Here is a 7,227-nt window from a genome sequence, read left to right as displayed (position 1 = left end):
TGTGACCATCTATAAACTCACTAGCGGGGACCAGAAGGGTTTGGGGGAGACCTTGTTTCCCCTTGCGCCCCCCGGGATAACAAGGAATAACAGCCACAAGTTGTTGGAGAGTAGGTTTAAATTAGACATCTGTCTTGGATGGCCAGAGCCGACTCGAGGTGATTTAATAATTACTCGTTCGTTGGGCGGGCTGGTGAATAGAGAGGCGGACAAAGCTTAATGGTTGCAAAACTTTACTTACGCCGCTTGTAGCTGCGACACAGACGGTCCGGTCATTTGAACAACTATGTTAGTTGTTCCAGCTGGCAGGGCTCAAGCTAGCTCGTCCATCCACAAATCAAGCCGGCGGGGAAAGGTATGTCGGAGATTGTGCTCGGCGACGGGGAGAAGAATCGATAGGTGATCAGTCTATCGATCAGCTCAGCCGCAAGTCAGATCTCTTTTTAGAAGCACTCTGCAGCGTGCTCAAAGTTCTCCGACTTGGGCAGAAGTCGCACGAAATTTTAAACGGCTAGCAAGCCAATTACTAGCTGCCACGTAGGAATAATTTAGAACTGGCCAATAGCGGGACACAAATTTGCATTTGAATGGCAGGAACTCTCTTGCACCGAGGTTTTTCTGTTGCAACAGAAAACCTTTGCTTTGCAAGAGGCTCTCATGTGGTGGGAAAATTCCATCGTGCCGAGGCACCAAAATCACTGGGTTGTGACATGCCCCCTTGCCGACAGCACAACTGGAATTTTAGACACATGAGCACATCATAAGGCATCTTTGTTTCAGGATTTACTGACCTGGCAAAGTTTTAACAGCCAATATATATATATATATATATATATATATACATATATATATATATATATATATATATATACACAAACAAACAATTTGATAGACCGGTCTTCTTAACAAACTATAAAATATAATAACTTGAACATATAATAACAACTATTGATCATCGTCTGATTGGAGAACATCTGCTTGGGACTCTCCTCGTTTAGTAGTCAGTCCGTCTTCTCCTATTAACAGACAATGTCAATAAAATACTTAATAAAATGAGAGAAAACAGTGTTATGATAAGTCCTGAGCAAATGGACGTTCGCCGTCTCAGTGTCTCCTTCACAACCGTCGCTCTATTGACTCGAATGAACTGCAGTCTGGTACTCGATGAATCTCACAATCAGGCGGTTGTGGATTACTGCTTTTGCTGGGGTTAAACCTGTGAAGAAAGAGAACAACAACACAAAGCAAAAGAGATTCATAATTAAATTCACAGTAAGGATACTGGGTGAACGTCGGAGTGGCGAGTCATCCAGTTGTAATGAACGATAATAGGAGGACGATCAGGCTTTCCTTCTAATTGAACAGAATAAGTATTAGGATATTGTCCTGACCGTTGAACGGTTCCTTTGTGAACTTGTGGATGAGATTGATGGGGGTGCGGTATTGAGATCCACACTAACTCATCTGGCTGGAACTTGGGTTCCCAAGGTGGGGGTTTCTGGACATTAGCTTCGTCCCATAACGGTTTAGCGGTGTTCAGTGAAATGAGAACATCATGATTGAATTTAGTCCAGTTTTTAAACATCCCTCCTCCTCTGAGGGGAAGTTGTTCTTTGTACAGACCTATGTGTCTTTCCACAATGCCGTTGGACTGGGGGTGGTACGGCAGATGGAGATGCCAGGCTACATTGTGAAGACGAGCAAATTTGTCTAGAGCGTTAGAGTTAAAAGGGGGTCCCCCATCAGACTGAATCTCATGAGGGGGTTGCCAGGTAGCAAATACAGCAGTTAAGGCAGAAATAACAGCAGTGGCATTGCTTTTTCGTAAGGGAATAACTTGTAACTGTCTTGTTCCCAAGTCGACAACAACTAATCCTTTGTTTGGCGGTTTAGACCCTGGGAGAGGTCCTAGCAGATCTACCTGCCAAACTTTTCCTGCCTGAAACTGTGAAGAATTGAAAGCTCTAAGCTGATGTTTGGTTCTATGGCACTTTTCTTTTGCACATATCTCACAGGCCTGAGCTACCTTTTCCCAATCGCGCCTAGCTCCGTATGAGGCCGGCTCTGTAAGGGTTCGGCACCAACGTTGATGGCAGGCCCGTGGTCCTGGGTTACCCCAATTTTCATGAAGCCACGCGAGGAATGGATTTACTTCAGGACCGGAGGTAGATGTGATAGGCAAGACTATGTCGGTCCGTAGTGGATCTTCTAAGAGCTTATCAATGACCTCATGTACTGGATCAGTATCCGGACGGTGGGACTTAGTGTGCCTAACCAACAGGAGGCGTACAAATTTAGTTAACGTTTTCCAGATGTCTTGCCAATCATTCAAATTTTCGGAGGGAAAAGCTGTACCGGTAAGAATTTTATAAATGTATTGCAAATCAATTGCGATGATTGGAACGGGAAGTGTATCGTTATGATGTGTCAGACAATGTTCTAGTACCTTGAGGAATCCTAACAATTCACATTTTTGGGCCGAATTATCATCTGGGTCGGCTTGAAATATTTCCCTATCATTACAAGCTTTACAATAGTACCCATAGCCTCTGCCATGTCGGGAGGTTCCATCTGAGGCTATCCACGCCGGGGCAGAAGTTCCATACAGTGTAGGGACCTTCTCCTCATCTTCTGGGCTTGGATCAGGTGCCGTGTCTTCCAACCTCCAGCAATGCCAGTTATAATGGTGGGTAAGCACTAGCGTATTCCAGGTCTTAGACTCCCCCTGAAAACGTGGGTCGACTCTTTCCGCATCCAGCAAGTGTAACAATGTGGCACCGGGAGCGCGTAACGTCCCATGCCCCCTTGCTAAAGGCTCCACCAGTTGTTCGGCTAGGAGGATTTTTCCTACGGTTCCATATCGATGTTGTGCCGCTTGAAGTGTCTTATGGGCCGTGTATACTAGCTCATCGCGAGGGTTGTGCATGACAGCCCACACGTGGTTTGTGGTGAACCCAAGGGTTACGGTTAGTGACTCACCTAGATCGATGGCATGGAGCTGTGTATCTTTAACCGTGGCTAGCAGGCGAAGCAGGTTCCGCTGATCTCCTTTCGTCCAGGGCGTGGACTTTCGGGATTTGTCATGGATCTGTCGCTGCAATTTGGTGAGGAGTGCCAAATCACTGGGTCCAACATAATGCTGATACCAATTCAAATGACCCAAAAGCTGTTGAAAGTGCCTCTTAGTTACAGGGAGGAATGTTTTTAATGGATCGATGTTAGGACCCTCATGCGAGATTCCGTGGTGGATGGAACCGATGTATCGAGTGCCAAGGAACGTGATGTCATCTACAGGATGTAGGCATGACTTTTCCTCGTTGATCATCCATCCCTCACTTTGAAGGTGAGCGACTAGTTGGTTGACTATACTAGCAACTACGGAACTATCGCGACCCATGATGGCAATATCATTGACATAACTCCAAATTCTCAATTCCTCCTCTGGGGGAAGAGAGTATGAGGCTTGAAAATTCTTTAGGGTGTTATTCATGGCACCAGTGGCTAGTGATGGAGCGTTGCGATATCCTTGTGGACAGACTGTCCACCTGTACATGATGCCATCAATACACATGTTTAGTATTCCTTCCGGGTCAGTTATTGGGATGGAAAAGAACATGTTTTTTAGATCCAATGTGACTCCTACCCACTTACTTTGTTGGAACTGTGCCATCTCAAACATACATTGTGGCAGAGTAGAAGGATTAGGTTGTTGAAGTACTTGACATCTTTTGTTAACCTCCCTATAGTCTACGACTAGCCGGGCTTCGTTAGGCTTTCCAGGTTTTGCAACTCCCCATCCTGATGACAGGTAGGTGCTGGCTGTTATGGTCTTAATACAGCCTCATTGCTTGAGTCACCGCAGGAGGTCAGTAAGGGACTGTTTTAGAGGACCCTTAGTTGGGATTGGTCGATATCACCAGGTGGAGGTGTTACGAAGCATTGGTCGATGCCAATCCTGTTGTGGGATAATAATGGGTAATGCCTGTAGCACTTGTTCTTTAAGGTCAAGCGCTCTTATCCCCGGGATCCCTAAAATGTTGATGCCCCCTAGGACAGCCTCTAGGGGGTATCGGTGGTCCTGGACCCAAAACTTGACCTTTGTTGTGACAGCAATAGCGTTAAGCCCTTGTACCTTGATCGTTTTGGTGGTCTTTTGATGAGGTATCATTGAGGTAATCACGTTGGTCTGAGCTCCAGTATCGAGAAGGAAGAATACTTGTTGTTGGTCATCCGGATCGATAGGGTCGTAAACAGTGAGTTCAGCGTATGGATGAGGATCAGTGGGGTCAGGTTTGAGTTGGGGAAGGCCGCCGGCGGAGCCGACGGCCATTACTCGTTTTTTGGTGGGTCCTCGAATTTGAATCCTAATGTTTCGGCCAGACGAGACTGGGCCCTTTCTCCCAAAATTCGCAACTGAGTCTTTCTAAGTCCGGAGCGGGCGAGACGATAACCAAACATATTCCTTTCCTTTGTTGTTCTTTCCTTCGGGGTTCTTGGAGGTGACCACCATGGCTCTCGCCGGGGGGTATACTCTTGACATCTAGGTCTCAGTGTTTCGGCTGGGTATGCTGAAGGTCGGTCCCTTATATCATCAGAAGCTTCTTCACCTTGCTGCATGAGTGCCTGCAGTCATGGGAGATGGCCTAAGAGATTTCCCACTGGTTGACCTGCCATTGGGTTCAAAAAGAGTCGGAGTGTAATGGCATTTGCTCTTCCGTATACCTCCACGCAGGCATCTATAGCTTCCAGGGGCGTTGGAATTGCCCCAGGGTCCGATAGGTGGCGATGAGCCGATCTCTCTTTGCGTGGGACTGCTGTTAGTCCCATTGGATTTGTCCTCGGGCTCCATGAGAGATATGACACCCCAACTATAGCCAGGAGGAGTTGCTCTGCAGTAGCCTTCTGCGGGCAGCCTTCATGCCAGGTATGAAATTTGTGGGTTACCTGTCCCACTACGAACGCCAGGAGTGGGATGGGCCAGTGGGCACTGTCCATGACCACATTCAAGTCGGTAGCACGCCCTCTGCTCCATGCCGCTTGTCAGGTCAGGGCACTCGCTTCTTCCTTGTCTAAGGTGTCAGATCCAAATTCCACTATTAATCGTCCTAACCACATGGCTAAGGTTTCTTCTGGTTTTATTTTAGATTCTCTACAAAGTTTCTGAATTTCTGGTCGGGTGCGTGTGCGGGAGATAACAGTGGTACGCGTAGTACCTTCTTCATCCGCAACATGCTTCATCACAGCTATTGGGTGAGCTGCGGCAGAGAAAGAGTTAAATTCTTCATCTGGGAGCGTTGGGTACATCCCTACTCCCATTGCCCCCTCCCCGTGGCAAAGAGGCAGGGCCGTTGGGAACAATGTCACCTCAGGGGGCGGAGTCGCTAGGCGGATCCCCGCCGAGTCTTCTGAAACTCCGCCCCTTTTTTCCGGGTTCCCCGGATGGCTCGCGCTTCTTTCAGCGCCATTTTCTGCTAGCGGCATCATACGGCCGGTGCTCTTGATGAGCGTCGCTCCGGAGCTCTTTGCTGTCCGCTCCAGTGACTCCTTACCCGCCGTATGCATCTGTGCCTCTAAATTTGCGTATTCCCTTAGTAGACCCGCTACTGTACGGAACAGCACATTCATCATCTTTCCCTTCTTCCATTTAGTTAGACCCCATCACGGCACATGATGGCCCTTAGTTTCCAGATCCTCCCGGAGCTGAATGAGGAACTCATGGCCCCGCGACCCAGGCACCAAATCCGGACAGTTGAACCAGTCCGTGGGGGTGGGTTCCCCTCCTTCCCTTAGGTATCGAGTGCATTGAGCGAACTCGTGAGCGGGGGTCAGCTTTTCTGCCTTCTGTGCCTTTACCCCAGCTAAGGATATGGTTGATGTTTCCTCCGGGGGTCGATAATAGACCCGGTCGCTCCCCATTATGTATCCGAACTCCCCAAGGGATAGCTTAGTTCTCCATTCTTTCATGACTGCTTCTTCTCTCTTTACGGAGAAGTAGCCATCAATATGTCTTTCATCCCCTTCTACCACCTGGTGGTAAGTGATATGCGCCCATAGATCGTTTGCATTCTCTACGCGGCAGGTCCCGGTGCGCCAGGGGCAGCACCCAATTAGGTTCATCTCTATCACTGTGCCCTTAGATCCCATCCTCGTCACCATGTCTTGGACGGCCAGAGCTGACTCGAGGTGATTTAATAATTACTCATTCGTTGGGCGGGCTGGTGAATAGAGAGGTGGACAAAGCTTAATGGTTGCAAAACTTTACTTACTCTGCTTGTAGCTGCGGCACAGACGGTCTGGTCATTTGAACAACTATGTTAGTTGTTCCAGCTGGCAGGGCTCAAGCTAGCTCGTCCATCCACAAATCAAGCCAGCAGGGAAAGGGTACATCGGGGATTGCGCTCGGCGACGGGGAGAAGAATCGATAGGTGATCAGTCTATCGAGCAGCTCAGCTGCAAGTCAGATCTCTTTTTAGAAGCACTCTGCAGCGTGCTCAAAGTTCTCCGACTTGGGCAGAAGTCGCACGAAATTTTAAACGGCTAGCAAGCCAATTACTAGCCGCCACGTAGGAATAATTTAGAACTGGCCAATAGTGGGACACAAATTTGCATTCGAATGGCGGGAACTCTCTTGCTCCGAGGTTTTTCTGTTGCAACAGAAAACCTTTGCTTTGCAAGAGGCTCTCATGTGGTGGGAAAATTCCATCGTGCCAAGGCACCAAAATCACTGGGTTGTGACAACATCCATAAGAACTACTTCACAGTTAGGGCGGCTAGGATCTGGAACCAACTTCCAAGGGAAGTGGTGCTGGCTCCTACCCTGGGGGTCTTTAAGAAGTGGCTCGATGCCTACCTGGCTGGGGTCACGTGAGCCCAGTTTCCCTCGTGCCCAGGTAGGGGGTCGGACATGAAGATCTACAAGGTCCCTTCCGACCCTACTTCTATGATTCTATGATGCCTCTGTTTCCCAGCCCAGCCAGCAGGGGGCATGGGGAAGCAGTTAGGGGGGGAATGGAGACCCCCCACTTTCCTAGCCAGAGTCTACACAGCATGGGAGTCACTCCCCCACACACACGGCAGAGGCTTTTTGCCCTGTAGCCTGGTCCTCCACACTAGACCCAGCCTTTCAGACCTCAGTGGGGCCAGGGTGGGGCTGGGGCAATTGTCCAGTTAGGCTGTGGGGGAAAAAAACCCTCTCTATGGTGGGACTCCCAATACTGTGCAGACTCC

This window comes from Alligator mississippiensis, chromosome 2 (assembly GCF_030867095.1).
Source record: "Alligator mississippiensis isolate rAllMis1 chromosome 2, rAllMis1, whole genome shotgun sequence".
Classification (NCBI taxonomy): domain Eukaryota; kingdom Metazoa; phylum Chordata; order Crocodylia; family Alligatoridae; genus Alligator; species Alligator mississippiensis.
The sequence above is the reverse complement of the archived record's forward strand: the minus strand, read 5'-3'. Positions refer to the sequence as shown.